This window comes from Loxodonta africana, chromosome 21 (genome assembly GCF_030014295.1).
Source record: "Loxodonta africana isolate mLoxAfr1 chromosome 21, mLoxAfr1.hap2, whole genome shotgun sequence".
Classification (NCBI taxonomy): Eukaryota; Metazoa; Chordata; class Mammalia; order Proboscidea; family Elephantidae; genus Loxodonta; species Loxodonta africana.
Window position 1 is genome coordinate 16,781,811 of NC_087362.1, and position 24,079 is coordinate 16,805,889.

Sequence of the window (24,079 nt, forward strand, 5' to 3'; positions counted from 1 at the left end):
TCAAGCTTCTTTGCTTTGCTCCTTCTGACAGTGTTATCAGCACTGCTCTTTCATCACATTTGACCTAGTTCTCTCGAGCTAGGAGCCTCTTTTCTTCTGTTTTCCATCTTTGACCTATTCTGCTTCTTGACATTTCAGAATGTGCACTTTTGCTTTCCAAACTATAAGTGATGTTGACATATGACGCAAATATAGTTTCTTTTCATCACATATAAGAGAATCCCTTTTTTTCTGATTTCTGACTTTCCCCAATCCATTTCAATGGCACAGTTCTCTATGCTGAAGAGAAGCCCTCTGCTTTCCAGTAAAAGGAAAAGTATAACTGCTTAAAAGTAACATTTTACAAATAATATGCAACTAGCCTTTCTTTAGATTTCCATAAAGATATTGAAATGTCATTGGATATTACACAATATTCCTTAGGAAAATTTTACTTCTGTACAGTAATATTTAATGAAAGTAACAATATACTTAGTTAATAAGTGTTACTATATGTTTTCATTATACGTATGTAACACATATTACACACATATGTGTATGTATGTGCATGCACACACATAAGAAAACTTGGTAGATAATTCTATAATATATACTTTTTGAAGTATTAAAATATGGACAGTCAATTAGAGATGTAGTTACCTGACATTTGAATCAACCTTTCTAAAATGGATTACACTGAGGTGTACGAATTTACCATAGTTCAAGATATTGAGATTTGTACATTTAAGATCGTAAAGTTTGCCCACTTTCCTAAATTGAAGTGTGACAAAAATGAATGAAAATTAAGGGATATTATCACTAAACATACCCATTGCCATTGAGTCAATTCCGACTCACAGTGACCCAGTATGACACAGTAGAACTGCCCCACAGAGTTTCCAAGGAGTGCCTGGTGGATTCAAACTGCCAACCTTTTGGTTAGCAGCTATGGCACTTAGCCACTATGCCACCAGGGTTTCCAATCACTAAACATAGCCTTTGTGATTTTAAAAAAAATTAATTTATAATTTAGATACTTTATGGGAATAAAAAGGATAGACAATTTGAAAATTTTATAACAGATGCAAAATGTACTCAAATATTCAGTTTATTCTTAAAGGTATTCAAGGCAGTGGATAAAATTGATTATATTCATAGCTTGCTATACATTTAGGTAAAAAATGACAACAAAATTTCAGAACTACAAAGCACAGAATGATTAATGCAGGTTAGCCCAGTTTATATTATGCATATACAAATATAAATCCAAGTAGTATGCACATAAACGGTCTGCCCAGCACCTCAGTTTCAATACCTGAAATGCAATAATTGATATTTTCATACAGTAAATAATCCTCGGAGCCTTCAAGAATATTTTCTGTCCAAGTGCTGCTTGTGTATTTTGGCATCTACCAATGCTATGCAAGTACATTGGTGCTGGGCAAAAAGAGTAAGTATACTAAAAGCAAATTAATTCATTTAATTGTCATTTGTACAAAATTGGGATTAGGGAATTTTGTGCCGTTTGCATGGCCCTACTCTATATCATGTAATAGAACAAGCCGCCAATGTAAATACAAGTTGTCTTCAATATACACAGGAACGCCCATGACCATTTGAATTTTGAACATCCATTAATTCTCATTTATTCTGAAAACTAGAAAATTTAATAGAAGCTAAGAATAATAGACCAGCCCCTGTATTTTAAACTAATGTACGTATTTTAGATGATGTCCTGAAATTCACAAAAAGTTGAATCCTGTGTAAGTAGTTTAACTTCAAAGCCAAGGACAGAAAGGGTATATAATTATTTTTGGTGAACTCTGTACACTCTAGTAACAATCTGTTACTGTCAATTTGAGGCTGAGTAAATACCAGAAATGTTAGTGCAAAAGCCATCTTTCACTTCTAAAGCTATCCTTCTGTTGCTTTGAGCAGCGTCAAAGATTACAATAGAAATTGAAGCACTCATAAGTAATCCCCCTTTACACAAGAATATGTGAACTGCCCTTCTGGGGATATTTAATGTCCAAATCCAATACAATGGTTCTCCCATGTGGTTTGTCTGTGATTAAACCTATACTGCTGAAAGGACTGACTACTAGCTATTATACCTGCTTTGTTGCAGCTCATTCCTTCAGTCTAGGGGAGGGAAGGGGAAAGAAGCCATGAGAATAAAAGTGATAAATTTAAAATTTCTCCTGGTAGTAAAATTCAGTTCAAGATCCAAAGTTTTTTATAAAAAGAGGCCGTGACCTCACTGCTATAGGGTGAAACAGCCAAGTGGCAAGATGAACGCAGTTGGCAGTCTAAAGAAAGAATATGTTCATGTATTTGCTGAAACGTTAGCAAAACAGGAAAAAGACAAAAAGATTTGGAGAAATCATTAATTGTCATAGACAATAAGAGATCCATGAATCAAAGGGATTATACCTTCTGCTCAGGGAGAGCATATTCGCTCCTAGAATGCTGTGTTCCCGGCACCAACCCAGATCTGACAGAACTGACTTAAAAAGTCTCAAACACCAAGAGTTGTTCATGATTTAGCCTAAGTGAAAAACAGAAAATAAAATATGTCCTGTGGCTATAGCACACTTTCCCAGCAGAGAAGAGGCACACATGGGCCAGCAGCATCCATGACCAACAGTAAGTATTGACCCTTTCTAAAATTCTTTGCCATGAAAACCATGAGCATGCGAGAACCAGAGTTGTATACGCTCAGTTAATTATTAAAAACACAACGGAACACTTAAAAACTCAAAGAAAAAAAGAAAGATTTTTTTTCCCATTCTTGATGTGAAGACAAAAATGTTATCTGACAAGGTCAGATTCAGTGCTTTGTGGCATTAAGATTGGGGGAGTCTTGGTAAGATTCTAGGTAAGGCTTATTCGAGCAGTGCTGCTTACAGATGTGTTGACTTTGGAAGACTATTAAAAAGAAAAAAAAAAGCCTAGAAAGGCTGGATTATATAACTTATGTGGTTCTCTTTCTCAACAAGAGTAAAAAAAAAAAAAAAAAAAAAGTAGGCTAGTTTATTTCCATTTATAGTTGCATCAACTATCCGAAGAGAAAAGAGAGACTACAATAATTGCAGTCTCATACAGGAGGCCTTTTTAAATTTAGATCAAATTATAGCAGACATTTTAGATTTCCTTGTTCCAAATTCATTCAAACCACTTCTAGTTTTCCAGCCTGTACTGTAGAGTGGAGAAAAGAAATACACGCTTGTTAACACTCCCTTGCAAGGAGGGCCTTGCCTGTGTTGTTTGTATGTTCAACAAAACAGGAACATTGGTATAAGCATGTGAATAGAGTGAGGCCAGGGCTAAGAGACTCAAATTTGAAGCCTCTGGAAGTATAATGGTAAAAGTGAGTGGTTCTTCAGAAGCCACCGAGACTGAGTTCCTACCATCCATTTCCAGCACCACAGGGACCAGCAGCAGTAACTTCCCATGGGATGGTAGGTGGTCTTCTTGGTTACATTTCATGGCTGGCATTCTGCCTCTTTGCAGTGTTCTCTAAGCTTCCTTACACACTTTAAATCTATTTGTTTAAGTCAGGTAGAGTTTCTGTTATCTTCAGTAAATAACCCCAATTACACTACTGAAAGATAAGAGGTGGTTTATTTTTTAACGTTTACTCATGATTTGAGGTATAATGGTTGCTTCCAATCAAGTTTTTCTCTTCATGAGTGTTTGGTTTTCCTATTTGTTGGTCTTCTTGATTCTATTTGGAGATTCGGAGAGAAATAATTCAAATACCACTCCACTGTTGCTGTCATGCCCCCATAATTCTCCAAAATTCATTTGAAGTCATGATAAGATATAACATGACATTGTACCTCGGAAAGAAAAAGGGAAAAACTAAACATAATAGGGTGTCAGAACTGATGCACATCTAGCTAGATCACTGATATATGATAGTCACAGAAATTGCAACTTGCCTCCAATTTCTCAATAAGTAAATTGAAAATTTTTACTTACTTATTTAAACATAATGTAAAACAGAAAATTTTCTAGTCTAGTACACATAACTTCCCAATTGTTAATACATTACCACATTCTTTTTCTCTCCACTTACATATTTTTTTATATATGTATATATAATATGCAACATACATGTATATATCTGCTATATATATATATGTATATATATATATGCTCTGAAGGCATTGGCAAAAAACAAGGCTCCAGGAATTGATGCAATATCAATTCAGATGTTTCAACAAACAGATGCAGCGCTGGAGGTGCTCACTCGTCTATGCCAAGAAATATGGAAGACAGCTTCCTGGCCAAATGACTGGAAAAGGTCCATATTTATGCCTATTCCCAAGAAAGGTGATCCAACTAAATGTGGAAATTATAGAACAATATCATTAATATCACAGGCAAGCAAAATTTTGCTGAAGATCATTCAAAAACGGCTGCAGCAGTATATCGACAGGCAACTGTCAGAAATTCAGGCTGGTTTCAGAAGAGGACGTGGAACCAGGGATATCATTGCTGATATCAGACAGATCCTGGCTGAAAGCAGAGAATACCAAAAGGATGTTTAAAAAAAAAAAATTTTTTTTTTTTTTTTAAAAGGATGTTTCCCTGTGTTTTACTGACTATGCAAAGGGAATTCCAGAACACTTAATTGCACTCATGAGGAACCTTTACATAGATCAAGAGGCAGTTGTTGGGACAGAACAAGGGGATACTGATCGGTTTAAAGTCAGGAAAGGTGTGCATCAGGGTTGTATTCTTTCACCATACCTATTCAATCTATATGCTGAACAAATAATACAAGAAGCTGGACTATATGAAGAAGAATGGGGCATTAGGATTGGAGGAAGACTCATTAACAACCTGTGTTATGCAGATGACACAACCTTGCTTGCTGAAAGTGAAGAGGACTTGAAGACTTACTTATGAAGATCAAAGACCACAGCCTTCAGGATGGATTACGCCTCAACATAAAGAAAACAAAAATCCTCACAACTGGACCAATGAGCAACATCATGATAGGAAAGATCAAAGTTGTCAAGGGTTCCATTTTACTTGGATCCATAATCAACAGCCATGGAAGCAGCAGTCAAGAAATCAAAAGATGCATTGCATTGGGCAAATCTGCTGTAAAGGACCTCTTCAAAGTGTCGAAGAGCAAAGATGTCACCCTGAAGACTAAGGTGTGCCTGACCCAAGCCATGGTATTTTCAATCACATCATATGCATGTGAAAGCTGGACAATGAATAAGGAAGATTCAAGAAGAGTTGACACCTTTGAATTGTGGTGTTGGGGAAGAATATTGAATATGCCATGGACTGCCAAAAGAACGAACAAATCTGTCTTGGACGAAGTGCGGCCAGAATGCTCCTTAGAAGCAAGGATGGCGAGACTGCATCTTACATACTTTGGACATGTTGTCAGGAGGGATCAGTCTCTGGAAAAGGACATCATGCTTGGCACAGTACAGGGTCAGTGAAAAAGAGGAAGACCCTCAACAAGGTGGATTGACATAGTGGCTGCAACAATGAGCTCAAGCATAACAAGGATTGTAAGGATGGCACAGGACCGGGCAGTGTTTCATTCTGTTGTGCATAGGGTCGCTATGAGTCGGAACCGACTCGATGACACCTAACAACAACAACAATGTATACATATAATTTTAAATGATTTTTTAATATTGACAGTAAGTTGAGACATGATGTCCCATTACTCCTCAATATTTTAGTGATGGCTTTATAACATTTTCTTTCCTCCTGATCCAAGTCCAGGATATATGATTTACATTCCCTTGTTAGACACAGGTGATATTTCTCTCTATCCTCTTTGATCTGAAATAGTTCCTCAGACTTCCTTCAATTTTAACTATCCTGACTTTTTTAAAAGTGCTTATCAATTTCCCTATAGAATGCACTCAATGTGGATTCATCTGATGTTTCCTCATGATTAGATCCAGGTTATACATTTCTGGCAGTGATACCCAAGAAGTGATGTGTTTTTCTCAACGTTATCACATCAAAAGGCCCATTATTTCTATTCATTCTTTGGCTGCTGATGTTAACACTGATCATGTGGTTAGGATGGAGTCTCCCATGTTTATCCACCATACATTTACTATTTTCCCTATGTAACTAATAACTATTTTGATGAGGATAATTTTACCCACTGGTTTTAACATGATGATTCTCATGAACTGACTACTACTATAATGGAGCCCTGGTGGCGCAGTGCCTTAAGAGCTTGGCAGATAACCAAAAGGTCAGCAGTTCAAATCCTCCAGCATCTCCTCGGAAACTTCATTTCTCCCATTTGCTTTAGTTACTCTATACTCAAGAACAAGTTTAAGAGTCTCTTCTGACATCCATTTTAGTCTTTCTTTTCTTTCCTGTCTTTTTAATGATCTTTTTCTTTCTTCATGTATGATGTCCTTGATGTCATCCCACACTACTCTGGTCTTTGGTCATTAGTGTTCAATGTATCAAATCTATTCTTGAAATGATCTCTAAATTCAGGTGGGATATACTCAAGGTTTTACTTTGGCTCTCATGGACTTGTTTTAATTTTCTTCAGCTTCAACTTGAACTTGCATAGGAGGAATTGGTTATCTGTTCTGCAGGCAGCCCCTGGCCTTCTTCTTACTAATGATATTGAGCTTCTCCATTGTCTCTTTTCACAGATGTAGTCAATGGTGATTTCTGTGTATTCTAGTCGACAAGATCCACATGTGTAGTTGCCATTTATGTTGTTGAAAAAAGATATTTCTGATGGATAAGTCATTGTTCTTGCAAAATTCTGTCATGCAATCTCTGGCATTGTTTCTATCACAGAGGCTATATTTTCCAACTACTGATCCTTCTTCTTTGATTTCAACTTTCACAACCTGATCACTAGTAATTATCAGTGCATCTTGATTATACATTTGATCAGTTTCGGACTGCAGAAGTTTCTGCATCAATTTCTTCGTCTTTGGCCTTAGTGGTTGGTATATAAATTTGAATAATACTCATATTAACTGGTCTTTCTTGTAGGCCTGTGGATATTATACTATCACTGACAGCATTTTACTTCACTATAGATCTTGAAATGTTATTTCGACAATGAATGTGAAGCCGCTCCTCCTCAATTTGTCATTCCTGCCATAGTAGACCATATGATTATCTGATTCAAAATGGCCAATACCAGTCAATTTCAACCCATTAGTGCTTAGAATTTCGATCTTCAAATGTTCCATTTCATTTTTGAAAATGTTCTATTTTCGTAGATTCATGCTTCGTACATTCCACATTCCAATTATTAAGGGATGTTTGCAGCTGTTGTTTGTCATTTTGAGTCATTCAAGAAACTGACAGACCAGTGGTGGCCCATCATAAAGATCTCTGGGCAATTCCAGTATCATCAAATGAGTCCAAAGGAAATTATGTTGTTGTTGTTGTTTACCATCGAGTCAATTCGGACTCATAGCGGCCCTATAGGACAGAGAACTGCCTTTTATGTTTTCCTAAACTGTAATCTTTATGGGAGTAGATCATCAGGTTTATTCTCACTCTGATGGTATTTCCATATGCAGGTACATGAGCAAATGACCTTAAACAAATCAACCTGTGACTTTGTAGTGTCTCTGTCTCCCAGAAAATACCAAATCATTATAATCTAATGATTAGACCCTACCTGTTGACATAAGTAACTCTAAATTTGAATTCAACAACTTTTATAGGCTGATGGGCCAACTTTACTTGGCACCTAGAAAAGACTAATAGAGATTGAAGTATGTCAGCCAGCTAATGTAAGGCTGTGGTTCTGACCTGGTGTTATGAAATGCTCTTTTTATTTTTTCCGGCATCTCCATGTGCAGCTACCGGGTAATACTTCCTTTGTGGCCATGGTGACTGGTCGTGTTTACTTAAGACTACCACCTCATGCACTTTAAGAGTAGCATTCCAAGACCTGCCTGTATTTAACAATGCTAATTCTATTTATTATCAAGTTCAGAAATTCTAACTCAGACATAAGCTCCAAAATAAGGCTACTCTTGATTATTCAGGCAGCCTACCTGTGAGAATTATTGACTCATTATCTATGCAAACAGTCAGAGCAGTATTCCCAACTGTGGGAATCATACCATCAGAAAATATTGTGAAACATCTTATCACTAACTCTGGCAGAAGTTATAAATAATACCATGTCTGCCTTGGATGGAATATAGATAGTTCTCAACTTGCTGGCACAGATAATGATGGACAATTGCATTGTTCTAGATTTTTTATTGGCTACTTTGGTGGCATCTGTGCTATTATTAATACTTCTTACTGTACTGGAATCAATGAAACAGGCAAAGTACAACAGGTTATATATTGCCTTAAAAAAAAAAAAAAAACAAAAGCAACTTGGCTCTCTCTGAGGTTAATGCTTATTGCTTATAAGGTTTGTTCTCTTTGCCTGGGTTGGTCATTTGGGATTCCTGATTCTGAAGCATCTTTCAGGAACTATTACTTGTTCTTGCTTTTGTCATAATGGTCATGATTCTGGTCCATTATATCCTATCCACAGCCTTACATGTTTCTACGTAGCCATTCTTGAATCATATAACCTCCATGATGATACAGCAAAAATGTCAAGAAGATCTCATGTTACAATTGACTGTGGAGACAACTGAATGATTCCCAGGTAATGAAGATCAAAATATCTAGTCACCCCAGACTTGATCAACTTCTCACAAGAGAAACAATGGTGGCAAAAGGGAACTGTCAGACTAAATATATAAACGGACGATGTTCTCTTTGACAATAGAACTCTGACCCACAACCTCTGATGAAATCAATCCAGGAAGCCCAACAATTTTGCAGGAATTGGCAAAGTCAGAAAAATCAGAATTCGGTTAATAACTCTCAATTTCCCTATTTTTCCCCCCGTACTTCCAAATCAGGACCAACCAAAGAAAGCTAAATGCAGCCCACAAAGTGGTCACGGAAGGTGCCCTGCTTCTAGTTAACCCATCTCCAGCTTCCCAGTCCCAACAACCTTCAATCAGAGATACCTGATGAGCTGCCTTTTCTGACTTATAAAGTTTTCCCACTTCCCTGTCTGCCTTTGAATCTTTGCCAAATGCAATCGATGGTGGCTAACTCCCTTGCTATCATGAGCTCTGAATAAATAGCCTCTGTTTGTTCCCATTTGGTCTTCCATTTAATTCCATGCTTCTAAAAATAAAGTCCTAAAATTAGCCTCAAAACAATCCAGGAGATTCTGTTAATTGGGCTCCAATTAATCAAGTTCTTGCTGCATTTTAAAGCATCCCTTACTAATTTAAAAGGAGCTATTTAAACACAATTGATATACTAAGTACCAGTCATTCTAATGTGTCCAATAAATCACATCCCCCAAAGAGCCTTACTATATAACAATAGCGAGGCCAGTTCCTGTGTGTTTTGTGTATTCTTAGGAATAACGTTAAACACATATGAGTTACAGCCAGTAGACTTATAATCGCCTCATATACACGACTTATAAATGCCTCATATATTTAGTAATGACCAAGTGTTGCAGTCTTTGCTTTTATAAACGAACTTCATTAGAGACAACTGATCTTGATGATTTCATTCTATTTTTGTCAGTATAGTCATTTGCTGTCAAGTCAAATCCGACTCATGGTGACCCACATGTGGCAGAGAAGAACTCTTCTCCAGAGAGTTTTAAAGTGTCTGATTATTTGGAGGAGCCCTGGTGGCACAGTGGTTAAGCATTTGGCTGCTAACCAAAAGGTCACCACCAGCCGCTCCTTGGAAACCCTATGGGAAGTAGGTCACCAGGCTTCTCTTCTGACGAGCAACTGGGTGCACTCGAACCACCAATCTTTCAGTGAGCATTCAAGAGCTTGACCAAGATCTCCTGGAGATACATATTTATATACACACACACACATATATATATGTTTTCTTTTTTTTCCTAACAACTTTTCTCCTTTTGACCACTTGGGTAAAAACTCTACTCGCATCTTGTGAACTTGATAAGTGCTGGTGTTATCCCCTGCTGTGTTATTGGAGGGGACCCAAGACTTCTTTTGACTGGTCCAATACAGCCCAAAAGCAGACTCATTACCAAAGCTCAGCCTGCCAGTTACCTTCTTCCAGGGTTTAGGAACATAAACAATCCGATACTAGAAGATGGTTGGGATCCACTTCTCTCAAATACAAACCCTGAAACAGTATTGTTGCAACAGTACCCTATTGAGGCTCCTGTGTTCTAGCGTCCCAAGCTGCCTTCATTGCTACACATTCCAGGGCCCCATTCTCCAGCCTCCTCCTCTCTTCTGTGTGCCCTTGATGATACTTTCCCTCTCTTGTTTATATTAGCCAGAGTTTGTTCCTGTCACTTGAAACTCCAACATCGGAACTATAGACTTCATGGCTTTTTGTCTTTTGTAGGCTGGGATGCCTAACATGGTTTTATTAACCTTGACTTAAAAAAATACAGTACAATAAAATAACAGAACAAAACAAATCTACCACAGCCCTCTTCTCTGTAATGGAATTTTGAAGCTTTGACGGGTCGTGGAAAATCTTTTACATAGCACACGCAATTAAAGCGACTTAAATTTTTTTAAAGAGTTTGTTGATATAATAGATTTTAGAAGGCAGTTTAGATGCTATGAATATGGCAGTGTAGACAAAGATATTTTAGATGCTAGGGAATAGTTCTAAATGCAGTTGCTATAATAAAACCCTTTTTCCCCTACAGATTTCTGTGATGTTTGATGCAAACTCCAAAATCCTTTAAAAGTGGACATTTTCTGAAGAGAGATAACTTAAATTAGACTTATTCCAGGAAAAGAAAAGTTTGATGATCCATAAACTGAAATAATTGATTGGAAGTAGGACCTCAGATCCAAGTGGCCATGTGAATGTGAGTTTCTCATAAGTTTCCAAAACTTGGGGAGCACATTGGATTTTTGAAGAAGCAGAATAAGATTTGAGACAGTTTGTTTAAACTGGAAGTGCATTGTCTAGGCTACATTTCCCTCATCTTATATAACAATCATCAACAACCTAGTTAAAGTTACCTTTATTTCTTAACTAGAGACTTCACTAGCTTTAATAAATGTTTCCAAGTACATACATCTTTATCTGGGAGCCCCTGGGTGCACAGTTTGTTCTTGGCTAAGAATCAAAAGGTTGGTAGTTTGGCAATTTGATCCCACCAAGTTGCAACTTGGAAGAAAGGCCTGGCAATCTTCTTGCATAAAAAGTACAACCACAAAAACTCTATGGTGCTCAGTTCCACTCTGTAACGCATAAAGTCTCTATGAGTGGGAATCGACTTCATGGCAGTTAATTTGTTTTTGTTTTTTTTGGTTTTGGTATCTTCCTCCAAGCCAGGTTCAGCAAACCACAGCCTGCATGACAAATCCCACCAGGCCAGTTTTTGCAAATAAAGTTTTACTGGAACACATTCATGCTCATTCATTTCGGTGTTGTCTATGACTGCATTCCCACTACAAAAGCAGAGTTGAATTCTTGCGACAGAGGTGTTGTGGCCCATAAAACCTAAAAATATTTATTATCTGACCCTTTGTGGAAAAAGTTTGAAGATCCCTGCTCTAATTCATTAGCCTTCTGTAGCAAAATTGATACATTGAAATGCAAATTTGATATATCACTGACTTGCTCATACTTATTAGTAATTTCCCATGGCTCTTTGGAAAAACAACAAAATGCTCAATATGGCCTACAGGGCTCTGCAGGATCTCAGCTCTCTTGGCCTCTCCAGGTCTACCCTAAACCACTCTCCACAAACAGACAAATCATAGTCATGCTGGCCTTCTGTAAAGCCCCCAAGTGTGCATGTTTACAGTTGCCTCAGCACTTATCACTGTGCTCAGGCATTTTCTTTCTTGAAGAGGCAGCTGGTTGATCCACCTTCATCCCTCAGTAGTCAGCTATATTTTCTTTCTTTGAGAAATACCTCCCCTGATTCGCCAAGTGAGAACTGGACTGGTCTCCTGGTAAGATACTGCATAGAACTCTATGCTTATAATACTTACAATAAGATACTTCCAACATTATATTAATATTATATTTGTTATGATTATAAAGGTCTCTGGATGCTACAAACTGTTGATGCTCGATGGCTAACCTAAAAGTTGGCAGTCCTACCTACCCAGTGACCCTACAGAAAAAAAGCCTGGTGATCTGCTTTGGGAAACCCTGGTGGAATAGTGGTTAAGTGCTACGGCTGTTAACCAAAGGGTCAGCAGTTTGAACCCTCCAGGTGCTCCTTGGAAACTCTATGGGGCAACTCTACTCTGTCCTATAGAGTCGCTACGAGTTGGAATTGAATCTATGGCACTGGGTTTGGTTTTTTGTTTGGATCTGCTTTGGTTAAGACTATAGCCAAGAAAACCCTAGGCAGCACTTCTACTCTGCAACACATGGGGTCACCAAGATTCAGAACTAACTCTACAACAGTGAGTTTTTTTTTTAATAATCATAAACATTTTTGTTTATTATTAATCTCCCTCAAGATAAATGCAAATGTTTTAGAGAAGGGATTATCAGAGCAGGATATTTTGTTTGTTCAGTGTCTAGAATAATGACTGGTGAACACAGGATTCATTTTTTTTTATTGCTTATCACTCTTATCCTGACTACTGAACACAGTTCTGTGGATATAGTATTTGCTCAGGATATACTTACAGAATGAAAGAGTACGTTTTTATATAAAACTTTCATTAAAATACAAAAAGAGAAAAGTACACATATTAGAAGTGTTTAGCTTGATGAATTATTAAAACGTGAACACAGCTATATAAACACAATGGAGAGCAGGAAGTGAAATGTGACCAGTGACCCTGACGCCCTTTTCATGTTCCTTCCTAGTCAAGAGAGTGTCCCTAAAATAACCACTATGCTAACTTTTCCCCCACGTGTCTGTCAGTTTGTTGTACTGTGGGGGCTTGTGTGTTGCTGTGATGCTGGAAGCTATGCCACCGGTATTCAGATACCAGCAGGGTCACCCATGGAGGACAGGTTTCAGCTGAGCTTCCAGACTAACACAGACTAGGAAGAAGGACCAGGCAGTCTACTTCTGAAAAGCATTAGCCAGTGAAAACCTTATGAAGAGCAGCGGAACATTGTCTGATATAGTGCTGGAAGATGAGCCCCCCAGGTTGGAACGCACTCAAAAGATGACTGTGGAAGAGCTGCCTCCTCAAAGTAGAGTCGACCTTAATGATGTGGATGGAGTAAAGCTTTTGGGACCTTCATTTGCTGATGTGGCACAACTCAAAATGAGAAGAAACAGCTACAAACATCCGTTAATAATCAGAACCTGGAATGTACAAAGTATGAATCTAGGAAAATTGGAAATCATCAGAATGAAATGGAATGCATAAACATCGATATCCTAGGCATTAGTGAGCTGAGATGGACTAGTGTTGGCCATCTGAATTGGACAATCATATAGTCTACTATGCGGGCAATGACAACTCGAAGAGGAATGGTGTTGCATTCATCATCAAAAAGAATGTTTCAAGACCTATCCTGAAGTACAATGCTGTCAGTGACAGATAATATCCATATGCCTACAAGGAAGAATAGTTAATACCACTATTATTCAAATTTATGCACCAACCACTAGGGCCAAAGATGAAGAAATAGATTTTTATCAGCTGCTGCAGTCTGAAATTGATCGAACATGTGATCAAGATGCACTGATAATTACTGGGGATTGGAATGCAAAAGTTGGAAACAAAGAAGAAGGATCGATAGTTGGAAAATATGGCTTTGGTGACAGAAACAGTGTTGGAGATTGAATGATAAAATTGTGCAAGACCAACGAATTCTTCATTGCAAATACCTTCTTTCACCAACATAAACAGTGACTATAATTTTTTTTTTTTTATACACATGGACCTCGCCGGATGGAACACACAGAAATCAAATTGACTACATCTGTGGAAAGAGACGATGGAAAAGCTCAATATCATCAGTCGGAACAAGGCCAGGGGCCAACTGTGGAACAGACCATCAATTGCTCATATGCAAGTTCAAGCTGAAACTGAAGAAAATCAGAGCAAGTCCATGAGAGCCAAAATACCACCTTGAGTATATCCCACCTGAATTTAGAGACCATCTCAAGAATAGATTTGATGCATTGAGCACTAGCGACCGAAGACCAGACGAGTTGTGGAATGACATCAAGGACATCATCCATGAAGAAAGCAAGAGGTCACTGAAAAGACAGGAAAGAAAGAAAACACCAAGGTGGATGTCAGAGGAGACTCTGAAACTTGCTCTTGAGCATTGAGCAGCTAAAGCCAAAGGAAGAATTGATGAAGTAAGAGAACTGAAGAGGAGATTTCAAAGGGCCTCTCGAGAAGACAAAATAAAGTATTATAATGACATGTGCAAAGAGCTGGAGATGTAAAACCAAAAGGGAAGAACAGGCTCAGCGTTTCTCAAGCCGAAAGAACTGAAGAAAAAATTCAAGCCTCGAGTTGCAACAGTGAAGGATTCCATGGGAAAAATATTAAATGATGCAGGAAGCATCAAAAGAAGATGGAAGGAATACACAGAGTCATTATACCAAAAAGTCGATATTCAACCATTTCAAGATGTGGCATATGATCAGGAACCGATGGTTCTGAAGCAAGAAGTCCAAGCTGCTCTGAAGGCATTGGCAAAAAACAAGGCTCCAGGAATTGAAGGAATATCAACTGAGATGTTTCAACAAACAGATGCAGCTCTGGAGGTGCTCATTCGTCTATGCCAAGAAATATGGAAGACAGCTTCCTGGCCAAATGACTGGAAGAGATCCATATTTATGCCTATTCCCAAGAAAGGTGATCCAACTAAATGTGGAAATTATAGAACAATATCATTAATATCACAGGCAAGCAAAATTCTGCTGAAGATCATTCAAAAACGGCTGCAGCAGTATATCGACAGGAAACTGCCAGAAATTTAGGTCAGTTTCAGAAGGGGACGTGGAACCAGGGATATCATTGCTGATGTCAGATGGATCCTGGCTGAAAGCAGAGAATACCAGAAGGATATTTACGTGTGTTTTATTGATTATGCAAAGGCGCTTGACTGTGTGGATCATAACAAACTATGGATAACACTGCAAAGAATGGGAATTCCAGAACACTTAATTGTGCTCATGAGGAATGTTTACATAGTTAAAGAGGCAGTTGTTTGGACAGAACAAGGGGATACTGATCGGTTTAAAGTCAAGAAAGGTGTGTGTCAGGGTTGTATTCTTTCACCATACCTATATGAAGAAGAACGGGGCATCAAGATTGGAGGGAGACTCATTAACAACCTGCATTATGCAGATGACACAACCTTGCTTGCTGAAAGTGAAGAGGACTTGAAGCACTTACTAACGAAGGTCAAAGACCACAGCCTTCAGGATGGATTACGCCTCAACATAAAGAAAACAAAAATCCTCACAACTGGACCAATGAGCAATATCATGATAAATGGAGAAAAGACTGAAGTTGTCAAGGATTTCATTTTACTTGGATCCACAATCAACAGCCATGGAAGCAGCAGTCAAGAAATCAAAAGACAGATTGCATTGGGCAAATCTGCTGCAAAGGACCTCTTTAAAGTGTTGAAGAGCAAAGATGTCACCTTGAAGACTAAGGTACGCCTGCCCCAAGCCATGGTATTTTCAATTGCATCATATGGATGTGAAGCTGGACAATGAATAAGGAAGACCAAAGAAGAGTTGACGCCTTTGAATTGTGATGTTGGCAAAGAATATTGAATATACCATGGACTGCCAAAAGGACAAACAAATCTGTCTTAGAAAAAGCACAACCAGAATGCTCCTTAGAAGCAAGACTGGCGAGACTATGTCTTACATACTTTGGACATGTTGTCACTAGGGATCAATCCCTGGAGAAGGACATCATGCTTGCCAGAGTACAGGGTCAGCGGAAAAGAGGAAGATCCTCAACGAGGTGGATTGACACAGTGGCTGCAACAATGAGCTCAAGCATAACAACGATTGTAAGGATGGCACAGGACCGAGCAGTGTTTTGTTCTGTTGTGCATAGTGTCGGTATGAGTCGGAACTGACTTGACAGCACCTAACAACAACAACAACAACATATTAACTTTTAACAAGTCCATATTCTGTTTTTTTAGGTTATGTAAACGGAAGCTTGCAATATGTATTCTTTGGTATCTGGTATCTTTCATTCAACATAATGTTCATTAGATTCATCCATGTTATAACTATAATCCAACCAGTGGCCGTTGAGTCCATTCAGAAGCAACAGAGTAAAACTGCCCCATAGGATTTCCAAGATGTGGAAGCTGATTGCCACATCTTTCTCCAGTGGAGCAGCTGGTAAGTTGGAACCACCAAACTTTTGGTTAGCAGCCCTGTGCTTAACCACTTTACCACCAGGACTCCTGTTATAACTATAAACCAAACCCATTGCCGTCGAGTCAATTCCAACTCCTAACGACCCTACAGGACAGAGTAGAACTGTCCCTTAGGGTTTCCAAGGAGCAGCTGGTGGCTTCAAACTGCTGATCTTTTGATTAGCAGCTGAGGCTTTAACCACTGTGCCACCAGAGCTATACCAAAAACCAAACCCAATGTCATCGAGTCAATTCCAACTCATAGTGACGCTATAGGACAGAGTAGAATTGCCCCATAGAGTTTCCAAGGAGCGCCTGGTAGATTTGAACTGCTGACCCTTTGGTTAGCAGCAGTAGCACTTAACCACTATGCCTCCAGGGTTTCCACAAGAGCTATAGGAATAGTTTATTGACTTTAGTGATTGTACATTATTCAACTGTGGTCTATACTAACACTTATATATTCCTTCCACCGTTGATGAAGATTTGGATGTTCCCACTTTGTTGCTCTCAAAAACTGCTTCTGGAACATTCTTAAATGTAAATTCTAAGACATGTATAAGTGAGTTTTAGTTGAGTATATTCCTAGATTCTGAATTGTTATATCACATGGTACATATATATTCAGATTGGTAGATATAACAAGCAGTTGTCCAAACAAATTGTACTAATTTGTACTGCCACCAACATTATATGAGAGTTCCAGTCTCTCTACTTTTTTTTTTTAACCAAAACATGGAATTTTCAAGATTTAAAATTTTAGTTATTCTGTGGATAGAAATAAAAAAATCACATTTTGGATTTAGTTTGTGTTTCCTGATTATTAATGAGGTTGAACACATATTGCATGGTTAATTGCAAGCAAGAAAAATCTTGGTAGTGAAATTGAACATGAAAATCACACACACCCAGCCACACTCATACGTACTTTATGCAGTCCAACTATTTGGACTTATAAAAGACCTATGAGCTAGGAATTCCCACTTGCCAAGAATAAAGAATTTGGAATCCCACCTCTTATCTGAAAAAAAAAAAAAAACCTTAATTTATAAGGATATGATTTTATATTTTTTACAAATCAATATTTTTATTGAAGGATAGACGAAAATTTTTAAATACTTCCTCAACATATATATCCACTGTTACCTTAGTGTCATAAAAAAAAAAAAAATAGTCCTATGTAAATAGGAGGGAATGTCAGTGCTACAACCAGTTTCTGATCTAGAGTAAAGGACAAGCATGCATCTGCTTTATGAAGTAGGAAATAAAGATGGTAGTTAAATGGAGAGATAAATGGTAGTCATTGAAAAGCATATCATTATTTTGAGTAAAAAAAAAAAACTTTGGATTTCTAAATATGCACTAAGAACATTTTTTAAAAATACATATTCCAGATGTATATACATTGCAGTTGTTGTTAAGTGCCGTTGAGTCAGTTCCAACTCATTGCAAGCCTACCCACAACAGGACAAAACACTAACCAGTCCTGCACCGTCCTCACAATTGTTGTTATACTTGAGCCGATTGTTGCGGCTACTGTGTCAATCCATCCCGTTGAGGATTTTCCTCCTTTTTGCTGACCCTCTTCTCTGCCACGCATGATGTCCTTCTCCAGGGAACGGTCCCACCTGATAACATGTCCAAAGTACACGAGACGAAGTCTCGCCATCTTCTTTTCTAAGGAGTAGTCTGGCTGAACTTCTTCCAAGACGTATTTGTTCATTCTTCTGGTAGTCCATGGTATATTCAATATTCTTTGACAACACTATAATTCAGGCATTGGTTCTTCTTCAGTCTTCCTTATTCATTGTCCAGCTTTTGCATGCATATGAGGTAATTAAAAATACTATGGCTTGGGTCAAGCACACCTTAGTCTTCAAAGTGACATCTTTGCTTTTTAACACTTTAAAGAGATCTTTTGCAGCAGATTTGCCCAATGCAGCAACTCTTTAGATTTTTTGACTGCTATTTTGTTGGGCTTTGATTGTGGACCCAAGTATAAGGATGCAATTGTGGAACTTTTACTTCTCTTCATCACCCTCCCTCAGCCCTCCTCCTATGTCAGCCACAATGCAGTGGACAGTTGCACGCAAGATTAGAATCCTTATTACAAGCACATATTTCTACTTTCTACTTCAGGATTGTCTCTAAATCACTGGAGTATCTTAAGCTCTCATCAAACTGAGATCTTAATTATCCTTGGGAGAACAATTCATCAGGGGACCATAGATGGACAGGAATCTCAGCCTCCTGTGCACTGAAGGATGATTTTTTGGAGATATTCTCTGTATTTCTCCAGATGTCCTGGTGTAATTGAGCCCCTGTTGTCCACTGCAGTGACCTCACTAGCACTCTCTTTTTATTGACCTTTCTGTCTTCACTGTCTCATCTTTTGGTCCCCAGTCTCTTACTTCTATTCCTCGGAAAACTCAGCTGCGTTCAAATCCTTGTCTTCAACTATACTCTTTTTAGAACCCAACTGAAAATATTTGATATTGGTTGTGAAAACAAATCTTAGGCTGGTATTACGGAATTGGATCACCCACCTGCCGAAAGGGTAGTAAAGACCTCATTGTTAGTCATAAGTGGAGTGCTCGTAATTCCCCACATGCTCCTCCATCACACTTCTTAAGATATGCATCTGAAGTGGTTTGAGATGGAAAGTACTGGTGAAAGTAAAAATATTGGTTTTTTCTGTCATCCTAGAAACTGAGTAATATTGTCTTATAATTGAAATAGTAAAGATTATGAAGATAAATGGCTTTACTTAAATGCCTGTAAACCTTACAGTAACCGGATGACAGACTCAGGCCAAACATCTATTAAATTAGAGCTTGCTGTAAAAAGTCACAACTCCTCTGTGAAAGCATTTGATATAATCATCATCTTCTGTACCTGGAGAGCAGACTGCACAGAAAATTAGGCCCAGGATTTGTGAGTGGAGTGGATCAGCCAAGAAAACGGAATGCATAGTCTTCTATCAATCAGGGCTTTAAAGGAAGGAGGGAACCCTGGTGGTGCAGTGGTTAATAGCTGCTAACCAAAAGGTCAGCAATTCGAATCCACCAGCCACTCCTTGGAAACCTTATGGGGGCAGTTCTACTCCTTCCCATAGGGTCATTATGAGTCAAAATCTACTCGACAGCAAAGGGGTTTTAAAGAAAGGAGTGTGAAACTGAGAGAGGTGATGAGAATATGTGGGTGGTTGTGCCTCATAACCTTGAATACTTAGATTACCTTGAATGATTTGGGCCACCAAACTTTAGAATTTTTTTTTTTTTGCTAGTGCCTGTCCAAACCCTTCTCCAGTTTTTGTTGAAAATACTATCCTTCCCCACAGAATTGGATTTACTCCTTTGTCTAAAATCCATTGGGCATATTTGTGTGAGCCTATTTTTGGATGCTGTTCTCTTGATCAAGGCATCTGTCTATCTGCAAATACCACACGGTCTTGATTACTGTAGCTATGTGATAAGTCCTGAAAATTAGGTAGAAGAATTTCTCCCATTTTACTCTTCTTTTTCAAAACTGTTTGAACTATTCTATTTCTTTTTCCATTCCATATAGATAGAATTCTAGAATAATAGTGGAGTTTGATAGGAATTGTGTATCAATTCGAAGAGAATTGACATCTTCCCTATGTTGTCTTTTTTATTTAGGTTGCTTTTGGTGCAATGTTTTAGAAATGTGCTATAATTATCAACCAATACCTAGGCTTTGTTAAACATAAACCTAACTATTTAATTTTCTTTGGAGTGATTTTTAAATGATAGTTTAATCTGGTGTCCACATGTTCATAGTTAATATAAAAAATGGGATCCATATTTGTGTGCTGACCTTGAGTGATTCTGCGACCTTGCTGAATTCACTTATTTGCTGTAGGAAGTTTTGCAGATTCTGTGGAAATCATAGTATTTACAAACAAACCAAACCAAACCCATTGCCCTCGAGTCAATTCTGACCCATACTGAACTTACAGAACAGAGTAGAACTGCTCCATAGGATCCCCAAGAAGCAGCTGGTGGACTTGAACCGTCGATCTTTTTGGTTAGCAGGTATGCTCTTAACTACGGTGCCACCAGGACTCTAGGAACAGTTTTATTCCTTCCTTTCCAGTTTAAATGCTTTTCATTGCATTCCTGTGAAAAATTCCCCTTAATCAGAGTATAATCTTATATATATATATAAAATATATATATATAGGTGAATATTCTTTACTAGTTTTGTATTGATCGTGAAGAATGGGAATTCCCGACACCTTTTTTTAATTGTGCTCATGAAGAACACGTACATAGACCAAGAGGCAGTCGTTCAAACAGAAAAAGGGGATACTGTGTGGTATATAATCAGGGAGGTTTGCGTCAGGGTTGTATTCTTTCGCCCTACTTATTCAATTTGTATGCTGAGCAAATAATCTGAGAAGTTGGACTATATGAAGAAGAAGATAGCATCAGGATTAGAGGAAGACTCATTAACAACCTGCGTTATGCAGATGACACAACCTTGCTTGCTGAAAGTGAAGAAGATTTGAAGCACTTACTAATGAAGATCAAAGACCACAGCCTTCAGCATGGATTACACCTCAACGTAAAGAATATAAAAATCCTCACAAGTGGACCAATAAGCAACATCATGAGAAATGGAGAAAAGATAGAAGTTGTCAAGGATTTCATTTTACATGAATCCACACTCAATACGCATGGAAGCAAAAGCATCAGTCAAGAAATCAAAGGACATATCGCTTTGGAAAAATGTGCTGCAAAGGACGTCTTTAAAGTGAAAAAGCAAAGATATCACTTTAAGGACTAAGGTACACTTGACTCAAGCCATAGTATTTTCAATGGCCTCATATCCATGTGAAAGCGGGACTATGAATAAGGAAGACTAAAGAAGAATCGATGCCTTTGAATTACAGTGTTGGCAAAGAATATTGACTATACCATGGACTGCCAGAAGAACAAACAAGCCTGTCTTGGAAGAAGTACAGCCAGAATGTTCCTCAGGCATAAGGATGGCGAGACTTGGTCTCACAAACTTAGGATATGTTATCAGGAGGGATCAGTCCCTGGAGAAGGACATCAGGCTTGGTGAAGGAACAAGGAAAAAGAGGAAGACCCTCAACGAGATGGACTGATACAGTGGCTGCCACAATGGGCTCAAACATAACAATGATTGTGAGGATGGTGCAGAACCAGGCAGTGTTTCACACTGTTGTGCATGGTGTCTGTACAAGTCGGAACCAACTCGATGGCACCTAACAACAGTTCTGTATTGGGAATTTTTGCATCTGCATTCATAAAAGTTATTGATACATCCTTTTATTTTCTCTGATACCTTTGTTTGGTTTTAGTATCACAGTGACACTAGCTCATGGATGTGTTGGGAAGTGTCCCCTCCTTTTTCATTTTCTCAAAAAGATTTGTAAAATTGGTGTTAATTCTTCTTTAAATGGCTGGTAGAATTTTTCAGTAAAATTATTTGGGACTGAAGATTTTTTTCTCAGTAGCTTCTTAATTATCAACTTTGTTTCATTAGTGGTTATATTCTTACAACTATTCTTATTGTTTGTATAAGTTTCATTGAATTTTAGTATCTTGTGCTTTATAAAAAAAAAAAAGTGCTTTATAGGAGTTGGTTAATGTCTTCTTTTTTTTTTAATTCATGAACCTAAAGTTATTCAAAATATTCCCCTATTGTCATTTTAAAGGCTCCAGATCTATAGTGGTAGTCCCTGTTTCCTTTTTGATATTGGTTATTTGAGTTTACTTATTGTATTTTTGTTAGTCTTGCCGATGGCTTAACAGTTTTATTGATATTTTCAACAACCCAGCTTTCCAATTTACCAATTTTCTCTAATTTTTCCTGTTTTCTTCCTCATCGGTTTCTGCTCCTATCTTTTTGTTTTGTTTTGTTTACTTCCTTCTGCTTCCTCTTGGTTTTATTTTTATATTCTTATTCTTGTTTCTCTTTGAATATTGATTTGAAACCCTTTGTCTTTTTGAATATATGCATTTATGCCCTGAATCTCCCTGCCTGTACTCTTCCCACATGTTTTGATATGCTGTATTTTCATTTTCATTCAGTTTTATGTGGCTTTTAAATTTTCTTTGTAACTTACTTTTATTTTACTCGTGGATTGTATAGAAATACGTTTTTTTAATTTCCAAATATTTACCTTACCCATTGCCATCAAGTCGATTCCGACTCATAGCGACCCTATAAGACAGAGTAGAACTGCCCCATAGAGTTTTCAAGGAGCACCTGGTGGATTTGAACTGCTGACCTTTTGGTTAGCAGCTGTAGCATTTAACTACTATGCCACCAGGGTTTCCTCCGAATATTTAGAGAGTTACTTATTATCTTTCTGTTTTAGATTTTTGTTTTGATTTTATTATAGTCAGAGAACATACTATGTATGGTTTAGTTATTTTAAATTTGTTGAGGTTTATTTTGTGGTCCATTTTATCATCTAGCTTGGTGAATATTCCCTGGGTGTATTGAAACAAATTCATGTTCCAACTTTGTTTGGATGAAGTTTTTTTTATATATTTAGAAACTCTTGATTGCTTGTATTATTCAGATCATCTGTGTTTGTGCTTATATTCTGTGTGTTAATTCTATAAATTACTAAAAAGAGGGTGTTGAAATTCCCAGGTATTACTGAGTATCTGTCTGTTTGTCCTTTCAGGTGTCTCAATTTTTACATGAATTTTGAGGCCCGTTGTTTGGTTTTATACATTTAGAATATTAGCTGTTCCTTCTGGATTGATCTTTTTATCATTATGAAATGTTCCTTTTTGTCTCTAGTAATATTCATTGCTCTAAAATCTACTTTATCTGATATTACTATAGTGATTCTTGCTTTTTTAAATTAATATTTGCAAGGATATAGTTTTCCATCCATTTACTTTCAATCTATATATAAATGTTTGACTTTAAAGAGCATTTAGTGGGATATGTTTTCATCCGCTTTGCCATTGTTATTGATTTGGTGTATTTAGGATACTTTCATTTTAAAAAATCATTGATAATTTGGAGCTTAAGTGTGCCATATTTGTTTTCAGCTAATTTTTCTCTTCTTACTTTCCTGTGGTTTATTTGAATATATATTTAAGAATTCATATTGATTCATTTATAGTTTTTTTTGAGCATAAATCTTTGCATATTTTCCTTAGTTGCTCTGGGTATTGCAAACTACCTACGTATGTGACTTCTCACAGTATAATGGTCTCCATGTTTTATACTGCACGTGAAGTGTGGAAATCTTACCTCCATTTAGGTCTTTTCTAATCCTCACTTTCAAATATCACAGTCTTCAGTATCAGATGGAGTTACAACTTTGTTTCAATCACCAAATGTGATTTATAAAGCTCATAAGAGTAATAGTTTGTTGTACCCAGCTTTATCTTGACTCTTTCTGTTGCCCTTTCTTCTTTTCTCAGGTTACAACATAAAAAAAAAAAAAAAAACACTGGCAGGGTTAATTTTTGGTCAGGATTTTTTTTACTATTAATATTTAGTTTCATGGGTAAGAAAAACCTTACAATCAAAGTAAGATGTCTGCTATGAATTTATACATACATTTCCATTTCTTTTCTGTTTGAAGAGTGTCTTTTAGTCAGTCTTTAAGAATAGCTGTGCTTAGAAAAACTGCTTTAGTTTCTCTGCATCTGAGAATGTCTTTATTTTCCTTCATCCCTGAAGGACACAGAATTCATGTTTGACAATTCTTTCAGCA